This window comes from Aotus nancymaae, unplaced genomic scaffold (assembly GCF_030222135.1).
Source record: "Aotus nancymaae isolate 86718 unplaced genomic scaffold, 86718_ANA_hifiasm-v0.15.2.pri h1tg000067l, whole genome shotgun sequence".
Taxonomy (NCBI): Eukaryota; Metazoa; Chordata; class Mammalia; order Primates; family Aotidae; genus Aotus; species Aotus nancymaae.
The window spans coordinates 15,147,609-15,165,555 of record NW_026988482.1 but is presented as its reverse complement, the minus strand read 5'-3'; the positions used below and the strand labels follow the sequence as shown (position 1 = coordinate 15,165,555).

Below are 17,947 nucleotides of genomic sequence, written 5' to 3'. Positions count from 1 at the left end.
TTGCCCAGGGCCCTCTAACATTAGGAGGCCCAGCTGGGATGAAGATCCAGACTGCTCTGACTCCAAGTTCTCTGCTGTACTCTGCCATCACAGACACCAGGGCCTCAGGGCTGCACCTCAAGGTAACCATGGAAACAGTAGTCCTGCCAGCACCAGGGCGAGGCATAGGTCTTAGTCTTGGTCTCAATTTTAGAAAACCATATGAAGTTGAGAACCCCTAGGTGGATTTGGAGTTAGTTTTGGAGAGCTGCTTTGAAGATCTGTAGTGAAATGTCTGTAGGATATTCTGTGCCTCTTTCCATGTTACATTCAGCTGTATCTCTCAATCATCAGAAAGAACATATTAAAGCTCAGGAATCTAGCTCATCATAGCTGGAATGACCTTTATGCCTTCTTTCCAACAGAGGCCCACGGAGGGAAGGTGACTTGCCGAGGAACCTCCTCTGGCGTGTGACAGCCAGTGTTCCAGGGCACCGTCTGTCTGTGCCTCTCATACCAGTTGGTGCCTTGCTTCTGAACCACTGGTTCTCACTCACGGGGCCAGCACCCTGGGATGCTTGCTGCCTCTCCACTGCACTGTTGACTCTGCTGCCATTATCATGCATCCGCTCTGAGGATCTCCATGTGCTCGTACTTTCCCATTGGATTCACAATCTCAGGCATGAACAGGTGATTGGCTGAGAGCCTTGAGGTGCGGAAAGTGAAGATCTGCTGCCCTTCTGCCTCCGTGACAGGAGGTGGGGCCATACTTCTCACCTATTTGGGGATTCTTCTAAATGAGGAAGACTGGATGCTAGGTAGTCAAAAAACAGCAGGTGTCCACAACAGTTATAAATATAATATTTTCAACTGAGAAAACACCAAAGCTTTATCCCTCTGAAGAATGCCAATGTTTGGGCAGTGACTCAGGGAAGCGGCAGCCTGGAAAGACGGGAGACAGGGATTTAAAGAAAGACTGGAGACCTCGCTAGAGGAAAGTGTTCCGTTCTGGCTGTCTCTCAGAGAGACAGAGCAAGCTGAGTGGGGGACAGGGGCCAAAGGAGGATGAGGTGTTTCTAGCGACCAGAAATGCCCACCGAGTAAATGGAGTGATTCAGAAGGTTGAGACTTCTTCACACCTGGAAGTCTCTGCATTGGAACATTGTCAAAGGGGGCAGACCCCCTCAGGCATGGGAGGCTCTAAGGCTGTACTGTCCACGACAGAAGTCACTAGCTACACGTGCGATTTGAGCACATATTGAAATGATCATCTGCTCTATTGAACTAAGTAAAATGTATTATTATAATTAATTTCCCTGCTTCTTTCTGTTTTTTTTTAAAATAAATTTCTGGCAACTTTCATTTCATCTTTCTATTTTTTAATGTTGTTACTAGGGAATTTACAATGAAGCCACTTTATGTGGCTTCACTGTATTTCTGTTGGGCTGCTATAGGTCTCTTCTAGTTCTGAGATGTCTCCAACCCTAAACTTCCTGACATCTCCCCTCTAGGGCTGCACCAGGTATCCACATGGTGGGGCTCTAGGAAGCCCGATAAATAACAACATCCTTTCTTCTTTCGGAGTCCAGAACCAGCTGAGAGAAAGTATCCCCTTTCTCGGCAAATTGGAGGAAAATGAGGCTTCAGGTGTGGCCAGGCAGGCTTGCTAATACATCACACCTGGGACAGATAGGCTGTCTTTCTCATCTGCCGGTGCCTGGTGCAGATGACCAGCTGCACCCCACACCCTGCAAGGATGGAGCCCAGCACAGAAGGCCACCTCCTGCTCCAACAGGCAGAGCGATTGAGCCCCACAGGTGCGGGGTTTCCCTCAAACTCACTGGTCAGACAAATCATCTTGCTCCTGGGAAGAAGTGAGGTCGGGAGTATGGGTTTCTCCCAGGAACACCAGTGTAAGGAGGAGGGTGAGAGAAGGATACAGACTTAGATTTTCTCAGCCTTAAACCTCCAGAAATAGTCCATTGTCCAGCAGCCTCAGATTCAGGGAAACTAAGGCTTCTCCCGGGCAACTTACTCTACCTGTAGCTCTGTCTTCTGACTGGTGCTAGCAACACCCACATGGGCACGAAATGTGACGATGCCTAGAAACACACATCACCTTGCTGAGTGCGAACTCAGTGCTCCACATAAACCAGCTATGGTTTCTTCGTTTACTGCTAGGACTTGGTGTGAACTGTCTGTCTATCTCATGGAGCAAACTGCGGGGTGGGGCCGGGGTTTTCCTATCTCTTACTGGTCTCATATCTAAGACCAGTTATAGAATTGTGGGATTTCAGAGCCGTTAGAGGTCCCAGATACCATCTTGTCATGTGGCAGATTAAGTAACTGGCCTGTAAGCGAGGAAGGGAGGTGACAGTCAGAAGAGGGTCATATGGGGGTGGTAAGTGACACGTGCAACCTCTCTACCCACCCCTACCCCGTCACCACACTTCCTGGACCTAGTAATTCAGGAAGGCAGTCTGTCTGACCAAAAGGCAGGAAGTCCGCCAGGTCCACTCCCATCCCAGTGGTGTGGTGGCTGAGCTCTATTCTCAGGCTGCCAACACCACATCCCAGTGGGCATGGCATGCAAGTCTTAGCTGCTTACTTCAGTTCTAGGATCTCCCACATTCAGAGTTTGTTTCCTAGTCTGCTTTCCTTATTTTATTTTATTTTTGAGATGGAGTCTCACTCTGTCGCCCAGGCTGGAGTGCAGTGCTGCAATCTCAGCTCACTGCAATCTCCGCCTCTGGTTCCAGCAATTCTCCTGCCTCAGTCTCCCAAATAACTGGGATTACAGGCATCTGCCACCATGCCCAGGTAATTTTTGTATTTTTAGTAGAGACGGAGTTTCACCATGTTGGCCAGGATGGTCTCGATCTTCTGACCTCGTCATCCGCCCACCTCAGCCTCCCAAAGTGCTAGGATTATGGGCGTGAGCCACTGCGCCTGGCCTGCTTTTCTCATATTTTATATTGCTGTGACAACCTCAAGTGATCTCAGGTTCCAGTGGTGCTGTCCCAGACCCAGCATCTGGAAAGAGACGAGATATTTTTGTGATTCTTTTAAAGATACTTTCTCCATTTACTTTATTGTTTTCGAAATGGAAAATATTAAGTTGAAATTTTAATGCATATCTGTTTCTGACTCCAATTATGTGATACCTAAAGCATCTTTTTTTGTAATTTTAAAAAATCAAATATTCAGTGATACACTTAATAGGGTATGTATTACAAAAGTTTTTTGTTTTGTTTTTGCTTTTGTTTTTGTTTTTGAGACAGAATCTCGTTCTGTTGCCCAGGCTGGAGTGCAATGGTGTGATCTCGGCTAACTGCAACCTCAGCCTCCCAAGTTCAAGTGATTCTCCTGTCTTGGCCTCCCGAGTAACTGGGACTACAGGCTTGCACCACCACACCCAGCTAACTTGTTTTTTTTTTTTTTTTTTTTTTTTTTTTGTATTTTTATTAGAGATGGTGTTTCACCATGTCAGTCAAGCTGGTCTCAAACTCCTGACCTCAAATGATTTGCCAACCTCAGCCTCCCAAAGTGCTGGGATTACAAGCGTCAGCCACCGCTCCCGGCTTACAAAAGTAGTTTTTATCTTAAAATAAATTGAACTATGCCAAAATTTCACTTGCGGTTAACCACAAATGCAATGTATTTATGTCACTGAATCCACACCTCTGTCTATTGTCATTTCTCTAATATTCTTTCTGTACACAAAAAATGCATCCTAATCATGACTCTAGACAGATCTACTTGTTGGAGAGTGATAGAGATTGATGACAGGGAATAAAGAATTTTCTGTTTAGAGAGAAACATACATGAGCTTGCCTTTGCTCTCAGTTCCTCTTCACGGCACAAATGGGGAACAGCATCAGAGCTGGACTCAGAGACCAGGGTTCTTATCTCAGCTTTGTCACCATTAAACGGGAGATCTGGGACAAGTCACTTCTCTCTCGGCTACCTTGTCTCCAGCCTTAGGAAACCAGCTGAGCTGAGCCTTGCTGGGTAAGAATGGCCCTGGGGTTGAAGGAGGAACTCTGGCGCTGTGCCCTGTGCCATAATGAATTGCAGGAGTGGCAGCTCTGCAGATGCCAGTGTGGGTCATGTGCCGAGACGTGCAGAGGAGGAGACTGTGCTTCTGAGTTGGCCACTCCTGCAACTGACCTCTCTGTCTTGTTTCGTGAGCTCTTGCCCATGTTATGAGAATCCACCTGCTTTTCAGCAGGAAAAAACATCACCCAATCACTCTAGGTTTGTCTTCTACATTGTCCTATTCATTGATTCAATAGCCTTTCTTTGGCATAAACTTTTGAAATTTTCCTATTCACATGAAGTCCCTCCCAAGGGGGTGTGCTGTAGCACTGAAAATGCTTTCTTTCCATCTCTGGTTGGCTATCCATTCTCATTTATTCCTGGACTTAAACTTCAGCCTGATTGTCAGTATTTATTTTAAGCAGTCAGCCTGGACTTGATTGACATGGCATTATTTTAGGGAATCCAGTTGTAGGTCAAATGTCTGGGGTTTCAAAGAGTGTAGCTTAAGTTTCTGACCTGAACTCTGGAGACTAAAGGTTGTCACTAAAAACTGCCATCTTTATGGAGGGTGGATGGGAAGAAGGTATTTAGTAAATGGGGCTTTCTCCTAATGTGATTAAAGGAGACCAGCAGCTCCAATTCAATTCAAAGGCAACTCAGTGAGAGCCCAGTAAGGGTCTAATGCTGCTCTCATCACTGGAGTCTCCAGCTTTTGTCTGAAAGTCTACCTGCTCCCAAGAGAGTATTAATTGAGCACTTACTATCTGATCAGCCCTGTGCCAAGTGCTGTGTGGGACCTAGTGGTGGTGGTGGTGGTGACCTAACGTACAGGACCATGTAGATGCTGGTGGCTTTCAGCTGTACAAGCTGCATCCAGACAAAGGGTTCCTGTAGCTGGGCCTGACCAGTCCACCAGCAAGAAGGGGCTGGCATTGTTTTGCTGTCACAATCCTGGTACCTGAAGCACCTGGAATGAGCTGGCTTTTTGCCTTTAGTACTCTAGTTCCCCAGCTCGGGCTAGAACTCTGTCCTAAACCCTACTTCTCTTAACTGGGGTTCGGGCAGCCAATCTCTCTTGCCACCTTCTTGCCACTGCTCCGTGTATCTCCAGCAGGGGATCTGCTCTCATCTGGATGGCCACCGGCTTCCACCCAGCCCCCGTCCCAGCCCTGCAAACAAGCAAGACCAATGCGGACCCATCATTGTCAGGATTTCTCCTGATCCCTCAACCTGTTTCCACTCCTGTGTTTCCCTCTCAGGGAAGGGCACCTTCTCCACCCAGGCACCCAACTAGAAACCCGAGAATCATCTTAAATCATTTCCTCTCTCTCACCACCATCATCCAAATAAAGTTGATTTGCGATCTCTCAAATCTCCTGGTTTCTCTCCATTCCCAGTTACAACCTTAGTTCAGCGCACACGTGTCTGCTTTGCTCACTGTCTCAGTCTCTGCACCCAGCACAGGACCTGTCCAATGGTTGCTCATACCGTTTGCAGAATGGAAGATGTGAGTGAGAGTGAGTGAGCCATTGGAGACCTGCCAGGATGACCTGACCCTTGTTTACCATTTTTTTTGTTTGAGACGGAGTCTTACACTGTCGCCAGGGCTGGAGTGCAATGGCATGATCTCAGCTCACTGCAACTTCCGCCTCTCAGGTTCACGCGATTCTCCTACCTCAGCCTCCTGAGTAGCTGGGATTACAGGTACATGCCACCACACCCAGCTAATTTTTTGTATTTTTAGTAGAGACGGGATTTCACTATGTTGGCCAGACTGGTCTCGAACTTCTGACCTTGTGATCCGCCCGCCTCAGCCTCCCAAAGTGCTGAAATTACAGGCGTGAGCCTGGCCCGACCCTTTTTGACCTCTTAAGCTTCATCTCTCTCCTTCACTGCCACTTGCCCTTTATCTGGAAGCTCTCCTGAGCTCCTCGAAGCTCCCTACCTGTACAGCCTGGGTTCTTGTCCACTTCCTCCAGAAGCCTCCTCTTCTCCTGTCTGAATTAGATGGTCCCTCAGTGCCCCGAGTGCCACCTGTCTAGTCCATTTCCTGGGGAGCACACATCCCATGAGATTGGCATTGCCTGTTTGCATGTCAATTGTTCTGTCTTGATGCTAAATTCCAGGAAGCGGGCTCTGTGTTTTATGCATAGCTGCATTTCCAGCACTTAACACAAAGTAGGCTCTCCTTGAATATTTGTTGACCAAAGGTCTAGAAACTGTTGCTTCTGTGCCTCACTGCTTTCTGCCCCACGTCTCTCCCTCAGCCCTCCACCCCAGATCCAGCTGGCTTCTAGCACTAATCACTCTGAGGTGCGCTGCTGTCCGCGGGCCAGCTCCACATGGCCGTGTGTTTTGTGTGCTGGCGCCACCCATTCCGTTCTTCTCTATGACAGGTCGCTTGGTGCAGAGTGTCCCAGTCTGCACAGTATGACAGGCCTTCCTGACCCTGGACCTCCCAGAGTCTACCTGGTGCTTGTGGCCTCTCCTGGCATCTTCTGACCAAGTCCCCATGGTGTTTCGTGCTGATCCCTTCACTGGCCTGTGAATGTTTCTGGGGCAGGGGTGACATCCAATTCGCCTCTGTCCGCCGGTCCCCCTGTCCACCTCCTCACAGCACCTAGAACAAGGGCTTGTTTGTGCATAGCAGGTTCCCAGGAAAGGGGTCTTTCGGATCCATCTGAGGGCTGCAGGGACTTAGGGAGGGGTGGGGCTCTGGGAATTCGGATGGCAGAAGGAGAGCTTTGGAGGAGAGGGAGGAGGAGCTATTCCTCACCAAGCGTGAGGTGAAGGAGGAGCTCATGTGAAGGACTGTGGCAGGAATAGCAGTGCAACAAGGCGTGGTGGCGGGGCGGAGCTAGGAGAGCAGAGCGGCAGCATCAGTGCCACATCAGTCCAGCGCGAGCCCTCCTGGGCGGCCGGATGACCAGGTCTCAGGCCCAGGCTTCCTGTGCAGCAAGGCGCCTTGGGCTGGGCGTGCTGGTGCTGGCTGCGGTTCTCCTCCTCACCACACGGGCCCTGGGGAAATGGTCCCTTGCTTTCCCCATATGTGCCTCTCATCCTTTTCATCAAACTAAGCACCACAACCACAAAGTGCTTTATGTCCCCTCCAACAAGGCCCTGCTCCAAAGTCTGCTGTCTTCCTCACCATCACCACACCGTCTTCCTCACATCACTACACCGTCTTCCTCACATCACTACACCGTCTTCCTCACATCACTACACCGTCTTCCTCACATCACTACACCGTCTTCCTCACATCACTACACCGTCATCCTCACATCACCACACCGTCTTCCTCACATCACTACACCGTCTTCCTCACATCACTACACCGTCTTCCTCACATCACCACACCGTCTTCCTCACATCACTACACCGTCATCCTCACATCACCACACCGTCTTCCTCACATCACTACACCGTCATCCTCACATCACCACACCGTCTTCCTCACATCACCACACCGTCTTCCTCACATCACCACACCGTCTTCCTCACATCACTACACCGTCTTCCTCACATCACCACACCGTCTTCCTCACATCACTACACCGTCTTCCTCACCATCACTACACCGTCTTCCTCACATCACCACACCGTCTTCCTCACATCACTACACCGTCTTCCTCACCATCACTACACCGTCTTCCTCACATCACCACACCGTCTTCCTCACATCACTACACCGTCTTCCTCACCATCACTACACCGTCTTCCTCACATCACCACACCGTCTTCCTCACATCACCACACCGTCTTCCTCACATCACCACACCGTCTTCCTCACATCACTACACCGTCTTCCTCACATCACCACACCGTCTTCCTGACATCACTACACCGTCTTCCTCACATCACCACACCGTCTTCCTCACATCACCACACCATCTTCCTCACCGTCACTACATCGTCTTCCTCACCGTCACCACACCGTCTTCCTCACATCACCACACCGTCTTCCTCACATCACTACACCGTCTTCCTCACATCACCACACTGTCTTCCTCACATCACTACACCGTCTTCCTCACATCACCACACCGTCTTCCTCACATCACCACACCGTCTTCCTCACATCACTACACCGTCTTCCTCACATCACCACACTGTCTTCCTCACATCACTACACCGTCTTCCTCACATCACCACACCGTCTTCCTCACATCACCACACCGTCTTCCTCACATCACCACACCATCTTCCTCACCATCACTGCACCGTCTTCCTCACATCACCACACCATCTTCCTCACCATCACCGCACCGTCTTCCTCACATCACTACACCGTCTTCCTCACGGTTACTACACCGTCTTCCTCACCATCAGCACCACCATTCTGCTTGCCCTTTCCCACATCCGAACAAAGCTGCAGAGTGCAGCCCATGTTCCTACATTATCCCGTTTTGACCATCGCTGCTGCCATTATTCACTCTTACAGTTAAGGATGCGGAGGTTCGGCGAGGTCGAGGGGCTAACCCAAGTGACACGGCCCGACGAGGTGGAGATGGGGGAGGATGGATTGGGAAATCTGCCCTGGAATCCCTTTTAGAAAGTGTCAGCCAGGCACAAGTGGGGTCTGTGTGTGCACTTGTGTAAGTGTGTCTGTCCTGATCATCTCTGTGCACCTGAATCTGTGTACATCCTGAGTGTGGGGTGCTTGGGCAGTTTGTGGTGCATTTGTAGGTGTGGATGTGTGAAGCTGTGCTGCGGGTGTCCTCAGGGTCGAGTGTGTGTATGTGGCTGGGTGCCGATACATGCATGCACATGGTTGCTCCACCCCCTTCTCAGATGCCTTGGCTGTGGGTTTGACAACTGAAACCCAGCTGCACTCTGGCCGGGAAACATCCGCTGTGGAAACCTAGGAGGAGCCGACAGTCCCTAAAGAGGGGTTACACATGCTGCCAGCAAGCGCGCCTGGCCCACTGCCTAATTCCCTGCAAATGCTCTTTCAATCTGTTTCTAATTTGGACTCTGCCTTCCCCTGCCCCCACCCATCCCTTCCCACCCTCTCGACTTGCCTGAAACCAGTCAAATTATGCTGAATAATGGCTGCAGAGGGGGGAGAGTGCTAAAGGTCGCCAATGGGCTGTCGGAGGGTGTAATAATGTCACATTTTAATTTACACAGGGAACGGCGCACGAATCAAAACCAATAAATAATTTGGGCTGCACCAGCAGCTGTAGCCCACAGTAACTCTTACAGGTCATCCCACTTCCTGGGGAGAAATCACCAACTGTCACACCCTGAAGTCCACCATGCTTGAGAAAACCCATGTGCATATGTACAGATGTAAAATACAACATTTTCACTCTGCAAGGGGACCATATTTGGAGACTTGCAGCATCAGCAAGAATCTCTCCAGTTGTTTGAGTATTACCCAGATGTTCTGGGTATTAAGATTCTAAAACAAAATAAGCCTTCTGTATATTTTGCTGCCCCGTGAAATACTCAGCTCCAGGCTGACCCAGATGCATGGGAAAGTGTATACAAAGGAGAGTGAGGAGCGTGGAAAGCAGGGCTGTATGTCCACATTGACGGCAGCTCTGAAAAACCAATCTACATGCAGAGAAAGGCGGGAGGGGCTGCTGGGGAGATGTCTGTTGGAGGTTTTTCATGCTGAGGGGTTGGGGGTATGATTTGAGGTACAGTTGTTTTTGTTTTTGTTTTTGAGACGGAGTCTTGCTCTGTTGTCAGGCTGGAGTGCAGTGGTGCTATCTCGGCTCACTGCAACCTCTGCCTCCTGGGTTCAAGTGAGTCTTCTGCCTCAGCTTCCCGAGCAGCTGGCACCACAGGCATGTGCCACCATGCCCGGCTATTTTTTTTTTGTATTTTTAGTAGAGATGGGGTTTCACCACGTTGGCCAGGATGGTCTCGATCTCTTGACCTCGTGATCTGCCCGCCTCGGCCTCCCAAAGTGCTGGGATTACAGGCATGAGCCACTGCGCCCGGCTGGTACAGTTGTTTTAATAATTCATATGAACTTAAAAAGAATGCATGTGGTCGGGTGTGGTGGCTCACGCCTGTAATCCCAGCACTTGGGGAGGCTTAGGTGGGCAGATCATGAGGTCAGGAGTTTGAGACCAGCCTGGCCAACATGGTGAAACCCATCTCTACTAAAAATACAAAAATTAGCCAGGCGTGGTGGCGGTTGCCTGTAATCCCAGATACTCAGGAGGCTGAGGCAGGAGAATCGCTTCCACCCGGGGTATGGGGCAGAGTTTGCAGTGAGCCAGGATAGCACCACTGCACTCCAGCCTGGGTGACAGAGCAAGACACTGTCTCAAAAAAAAGAAAAAAAAAGAATGCATGCATTCTTTGAAGGCAGGGGACTTGCTCTACTGACCCCTTTTGGTCCCTTGCAGACCGCTGAGTTAGCTGGGAGCCCCAAAATAGGGAGGTCTTGAGATGGTTCTCACCTGTGTTTTGTGGCTGAGGAACCCGGGAAGGCGGAAGGCGGGAGGAGGACGAGCTATAGGTTTTCACAGCATCTGGAGGCCTTTGCTGGGAGGCCCTGCCTGTGGTGTTCTGGTGAAAATCCGCTCCCTCCCCCGAGCCTCCCGAGCATCTGCAATTGGTGTGTGCTCCAGGGGCTGTGGAGGGGGGCCTGGCACGCTGCCCACCTCTCAGCTGGCTCTGCAACTGCAGGAAGGTGGGGTTTGCACCCCGCGGGGCCACTGCCTTGGAAGCTGTGAGGCTGTCAAGACTCTGGAGCTGCAGCTTCTCCATCTGGCTGGAAAGGGAGCAGGGGAAGAAGCTGCTGAGGTTGAATGACACCCTGAGGACTTCGCTCCCCTCTTCCTACCACACAGCAGACCGGGGCCACCAGGATGCCTGGGTGAGAAAGGGGCTGGGCGGGGGGGCCCACACTTGTATTGCACAACAGAGCCTGTCTCCTGTTTCATCCCTCAAGGTGCTTCCCATTCATATCCTTTTTTCCATTTTCAAACTGTTGCCATCTATTTAGTTGTGTGTGATCCTAAGGACGCTGCCTGTGCCAAAATCCTCATTTAATACTCAGAACACACCTGCGAAGTATGTATGGTAAAGAAGGCTAGCTGTCCACTGCCCAAGGGCGGACTTCTCCTTCCTTTAGCGTTGAGTTTCTGCTAAGGAAATAGCTGCAATTTTCCAACTCCCTTGTAATTAGGTCCAGCCCTAGGATCAAGTTCTGACCAATGGAAAGTGAGCAGTGGAGTGGGTTACTTCATTCCAGAGCCTGCCCCTTAGAGACCTCCCAGAAAGCTGCCTCCAAGTACCACCGCTTCTTCCTGGATGGGGCATGGGCAACCCCACCATGACCTTCGAAGTTACAAACTTAAAACGGCAGAGCATCTGCCACCTTGGAGTTTTGAGTGACCGTGTGGAGACGGACTGCCCAGACAGCATGTTCCCAGCCCTGTCCTGAGCGAGAAATAAACTTATGCCCTATTGTTTCCCAGTCATTATACTTTTGGGGGTTTGTTTGTTTTAGCAGTGAACATACCCTAAGTAATTGATTAGATATTTTCATTCCTGGTGTACAAATGAGGAAATCGAGACTCAGAGAGGAAAATTCATTGCCCAAGGTTACATATTCAGTCACTAGCAGAGTCACGATGCCAGTCTAGGCCTTCCTGGCTTCAAGGTCATGCTCCAGTTACGTGAGTTTCCCCAAGTGTACTCCACAGAGTACCACCCAGTTTGTGGTACTTTGTAATGGCACCCCTGGGAAATGCATACACTGCCTGGGGCTCCTTTCAAAACCAAAATTTCTGGGCAATGTTATCTTACTGATAATCATCCAAATGACAAACAGTGGTGGCTTTGGTTTACTGACAAACAGATGAAGGAAAGGAGAGCCTGGAGGGACAAAGGGTAGCACCAGAGAGCTGCTCGGAGCTTCAGCTTTGGCAGCCACGGAGGCTGCTCTGCACCAGGCTTTTTTTGCATCCTGGGGCACAGTCCTCCACCGCTCTGGACACAGCTGCCTTTTCTATAAGGGTGGGGCTAATACTTATGTCATAGGTTGGTGGGAGGGTTAAACAAATTAACATACCCTAAATGTCTAGTCTGGTACCTGGCAGATACCCAGTATCTGTTCCTTTGAATCGCACAAGCAGGATTGAATCCAAACTCTGCTATTTACCAATAGTGTTGCCGTGGGCAATTTGCTCAATCTTTCAAAGTCTGGATTTCACCATCTAAGCAAAGAGAAAGTAATGCCTGTTGTTAAAAAAACGATTTTAAAACAAGGTAAAATTCATGATTCTGAAATAGATAAAAATGAGCACGTTATCATTATAAATGAGTGAACCAGCAACGTTACAACTGATTCAAAGAAGAATCCAAAGACCAGATGTGTTTATAGTTATGGAATGTTGATGTTCAAGTGGTGCAGTGATCTGGCTTTTGCACTGTGTGGGAGGGTGGATGGAGGTCATTTGCGGGTCCACAATTCAGGGTCACTGTGTGTCCTCTGTTCCCTTGAACGTACAGAGCAGTAAATTAGCCCAAAGGCTAGAATCAGAAATTAGCCCAAAGGCTAGAATCAGATAATCCGGAGAGTACGCTCTCAACAATAAATAGTTTTCTCTTGGAGAAACCCTTTAATCTTCTTTGCTTATTTCAGATTTCCTTATAGTCTCATATATTTATATGCGTAGGATTGAGAAGAGATGGATACGTGAAGAAAGGAAGTTGCTGAATCAGGTATAATCCTATTTTTATAAAAACAAACAAACTGTGTGTATGGGTATACATATGCACACACATGAGTGGGTGTGTATATGTAATGTTGATTAAATATAGACAAATGTCAGGAAGAACACACAAGGACTGTAAACAATGGCTACTTCTGGAGGGCAGGTCTGGTGATGGTGATGGTGATGGTGGAGGGAGACTTTCTTGACTTATTTTCTAAACTTCTGTGTTGTTTCAATAAAAACAAATACCTACTCCACAGTATATTGTGAATAAGGAATGTCTGCATGAGAAAAAAGAAGTGTCCATTGTGCTTCACACAATGGGTAGCATTCAACAAATCACAGGTTTCATCATTGTTCTTATTTTACATTCAACTATCCCAGAGCCCCCTAAGCCTTTTCCAGGGAAGGAAATTACAAACAAGAACAATGCTATTGCAGCCCAAGGACCTCTCCCTTTGTGGTAGGCTAGTTTTGAAATCCTAGACTTGCATTTAGACTCCCTGGAGATGGGAGGAGACCTGCATCCTCCATCCTGAGATACAGCCTTGGAGTGGCTCCTGTCTGTTTCAGTTCCTTAGCAGCCCCACACTCAGGCCCACGCAGTGTTTAGCTGCGACAAACTCCTTGGCCACAGGAGGGAGGCCTGACTGGGGCCAAACTCTAGGGTGAAGGGTTGTCTATGCCCTGTGCCATCTTCTTGCCCAGACGGGAACTAGGAGACACCCATTAGCTCCATTGGAGTCTGGTTACCATCCCCTACCCAGGGAGAAGGTGCTGGTCACAACAGGTGAAGAGACAAAATAAAGTTGTTTTTTTTTTTTTTGAGACAGAGTCTTGCTTTGTCACCCAGGCTGGAGTGCAGTGGTGCAATCTCGTCTCACTGCAACCTCCCCTCCCGGGTTCAAGGAATTCCTTGCCTCTGCCTCCTCAGTAGCTGGGATTACAGGTGCCTGCCACCATGTCTGGCTAATTTTTGTATTTTTAGTAGAGATCGGATTTCACCATGTTGGCCAGGCTGGTCTTGAACTCCTGACCTCATGATCCACCCCCCTCCCCCGGCCTCGCAAAGTGCTGGGATTACAGGCATGAGCCACTGCGCCCAGCCTGAAATAAAGTTTTTGATCACATAAAGCTAAGGACCTAATTTCAACCTCTGACTCATCCCCCAAAGGGCAGCTTTGGTGCTTCCCAAAGGGCTTGGGACGGAGTCAGGAGACCCAACCGTCGTGCAGGTTTGGCCACTAACTAGCTGCATCTCCATGGGCTGTGTCTCAGTTTCTCTATCTGCCTAATGACAGTAAGAGTAAGGTTTATCTCCAAGGGCTATCATGAGGCTCAGCCAAGGTGATGTCTGTGAGCTGTGGGGTTCTGTAGAGATTTAGTTTTCACTGATGCAATGAGGTACTCAGGATGCTTAATATGCTTTAATAGCAAATGTTACGTGGCACTTACCGTGGCGTGCAAGGCCCTGTTATATCTGATTAACATATATTTAGTCATTCAATATTCACAGCAGCACTATGAGGAATGCACTATTATACAATCCCCATCTTACAGATGAGAAAATAGACACAATGAGCGCTGAGTAACTTTCCCCAAACCCTCCCATGGCAACAGTCACACCTGGACAGAACCCTTCCTCAGGGAGCGCTCTCTCAAACCCACAGACCCTTGGGTTTTCTTTTCTTTTCATTCTTTTTTTTTTTTTTTTTTTTTTTTGTCCTTTCACTGTAGAATACTTCAACTGTATGAGAGTAGAAAGAATATTATAATAAATTTCCAGGCATTCCCATTACCTAGCTTTATTAATTACCAATTCATAGCCATCATCACTCCCCTTCACTCTCTGAATTATTCCACAGCAAATCCCAGACATCATATGTACATATATTTTATTTTCTATTTATTTACTTATTTTTTGAGCTGGCCTCACTCTGTGCCTGGCTGGAGTGTAGTGGCACCATCATAGCTCACTACAGCTTCAAACTCCTGGGCTCAAGTGATCCTCCCACCTCAGCCTCCCACTTAGCTGGGACTATGGGCATGTGCCATCATGCCCGGCTACCTTTTTAAGTTTTTGTAGAGATGAAATCTGGCTATGTTGCCCTGGCTGGACTTGAACTCCTGGCCTCAAGCAATTCTCCTACCTTGGCCTCCCAAAGTGGTGGGATTACAGGAGTGAGCCATCACGCTCAGGCTTTATTTTCTATTTCGATAAGACAAGAGTCTCCAGGAAACATTTAGCTATAAGATCATTGGGCCACTTAAAATATTTTAACAGTGGCCAGGGGCAGTGGCTCACGCCTGTAATCCCAGCACTTTGGGAGGCCGAGGCAGGTGGATCACGAGGTCAAGAGATCGAGACCGTCCTGGTCAACATGGTGAAACCCCGTCTCTACTAATACAAAAAATTAGCTGGGCATGGTGGCACGTGCCTGTAATCCCAGCTACTCAGGAGGCTGAGGCAGGAGAATTGACTGAACCCAGGAGGCGGAGGTTGCGGTGAGCCGTGATCGCGCCATTGCACTCCAGCCTGGGTAACAAGAGCGAAACTCCACCTCAAAAAAAAAAAAAAAAAAAAAAAAAAAAAAAATATATATATATATATATATATATTTTAACAGTAATTCAGTAATTCCACAATATCATTGACTATTCAGTCATTATCATATTTCCCAGATTTTCTTATGCAGTAAGAAAAATTGGTTTTCTTTATTTGAATTGAGATCCCAAAGAGGTTCCCATATTGTAATTGGTGGATAGGTCCCTTAAGACTGTTTTAATCTACAGGTTTCTCTTTCAGTTTTTTCCTTGCATTTCTGTTTGCTTATTTGTTATTATTGTTCTGAAGAAACTGGGTCGCTTGCCCTATGGAGTTAACCACAGTACAGATTTTGCTGAATGCGCCTGTATGGTTTGTTTATATGGTTACAATTCCTCTGTCCTCTAGGCTTTTTTTTTTTTTTTAATTTAATGGTAGTTATATTTAGAGGGCTGCCCAGATTCAAGCTAAAAAAAAAAAACTAATTTTTATAGCCGTTTTAGGTTCACAGCAAAATTGAGCAGAAGGTACAGCAATTTCCTATATGCCTCCTGCCTCAACTCATGCGTAGACTTCCCCATGTCAATATCCCCCACCAGAGTGGTATTAAATACATTTGTTTCAATTGATAACTCTATACTGACACATCCTTATCACCCAGAGTCCATAGTTTACATTAGGGTTCACTTTTGGGGTTGTCCATTTTACGGGTTTGGAGGAATGTATCATGACATGTGTCACTATTGCAGTATCATACAGAGTAGTTTCCCTGTCTTAAAAATCCTCTGTGCTCCACCGTTCATAACTCCCTCCCCACTAACTCCTAGAAACCACTGGTCTTTTTGCTGTCTCCATAGTTTTGCCTTTTCTAGAATGTCATATAGTTGGAATTGTAAAGTATGTAGCTTTTTAAGATTAGCTTCTTTTCTTTCTTTTCTCTCTTTCTTACTTCCTCCCTCCCTCCCTCCCTTCCTTGCTTCCTTCCTTCTTTGCTGAGGTGTCTGTTAAGGTTTTTGTCTATTTTTTAATCAGGTTTCTTTTTTCTTTTCTTTTTTTTTTTGAGACGAAGTTTCACTCTTGTCGCCCAGGTTTGGAATGCAATGCAATGGTGCGATATTTCTTCTCTGATTCATGTGTTATTTAGAAGTATATTGTCTAATCTCCAAATACTTGGGAATTTTCCAGCTATCTTTCTGTTATTCATTTCTAGTTTAATTCTCTTATGTAATAGCAGACATTGTGTGATTTCTATTCACTTAAATTTGTTAAGGTGAGCTTTATGTCCCAGAATGCTATCTTGGTGAACTTCTTATTTTTCTTTTTGAGACAGTCTCAGTCTGTCACCCAGGCTGGAGTGCAGTGGCATGATCTTGGCTCACTGCAACCTCTGCCTCCTGGGTTCAAGCGATTCTCCTGCATCAAGCCCCCTAAGTAGCTGGGATTATGCCAGCTACTAGCATATGCCACCATGCCAGGATAATTTGTATATTTTTAGTAGAGACGGGGTTTTGCCATGCTGGCCAGGCTGGTTGCAAACTCCTGACCTCAAGTAATCTTTCCATGTGGCCTTGAGAAGAATGTCTATTCTGCTGTTGTTGGATGAGGTAGTCTACAGACGTCCATTATATCCAGTTGATTGTGTCACTGACTTCAACTATATTCTGACTTATATTCTGCCTCCTGGATATGTCCACCTTTGATAAAAGGATATTGAAATCTCCAGCCAAAATAGTGGATTCATCTACTTCTCCTCGCAGTTCTATTGCTTTTTGCCTTACGTATTTTGATGCTCCATTAGGAGCATAAATTAAGGATTGTTATTTCTTCTGGAAGAATGGATCTCTTTATTATTATATAATGCCTCTCTTTATCGTTGATAACTTTCCTTGCTCTAAAGTCTACTCCATCCAAAACTAATACACCTATCCTTGCTTTCCCAATTAGTGTTACTGTGCTATATCTCTCTCTATACATTTACTTTAAATCTATATGGATCCTTATATTTAAAGTTTGTTTCTTGTAGACAACAGGTAATCAAGTCTTGTTTTTCAACCCACTTTGACAATCTCTGTCCTATAGTGGGTGCATTTAGGTTAGGCATGATGGCTTACACCTATAATTTCAGCACTTTGAGAGGCTAAGGCAGGAGGAACGCTTGCATCCAGAAGTCCAAGACCAGCCTGGGGATCACAGTGAGACCCCATCTCTATGAAAAATCAAAAATTAGCCAGGCATAGTGGTGCACACCTGTAGTCCCAGGTATTCTGGAGGCAGAAGTGGGAGAATTGCTTAAGCTTTGGAGGTGGAGGCTGCAGTGAGCCATGATTGTCCCACTACACTCCAGCCTGGGTGACAGAGTGAGACCCTGTCTCAAAATAATAATAAAATAATGATAATAATAATTATTTTTTAAATGGGTGCATTTAAGCCATTGATATTCCAAGTGATTACTCATGTAGTTGAATTAATATTACCGTATTTATTGTTTTCTATTAGTTGTCCTGGTTCTTTCTTCCTATTTGGTCTTCTACTCTTTTTCTTCCTTTTGTGTTTTAATTGAACATTTTATTATTCCATTTCCTCTTCTTTCTAAGCCTATCAGTTTTATTTTTTCACTTTTTTGGAAGTTGCCCTAGAGTTTGCAATATACATTTACAACTAATTCAAGTCCACTTCAAATAACACTACCAGCTGGGTG

The 17,947-nt window shown here is 47.2% G+C and overlaps 1 long non-coding RNA gene across 1 annotated transcript in view; it reads left to right on the top strand.

Moving 5' to 3' along the window:
- Positions 1-9,566: 9,566 nt before the first annotated feature.
- LOC105714861 (uncharacterized) overlaps positions 9,567-17,947 on the top strand; it is a 47,674-nt gene continuing 39,293 nt past the window's right edge. The window contains exon 1 of the long non-coding RNA XR_001106911.2: positions 9,567-9,665. This is a non-coding gene — a long non-coding RNA (uncharacterized LOC105714861). The remainder of the gene's footprint in view (positions 9,666-17,947) is intronic.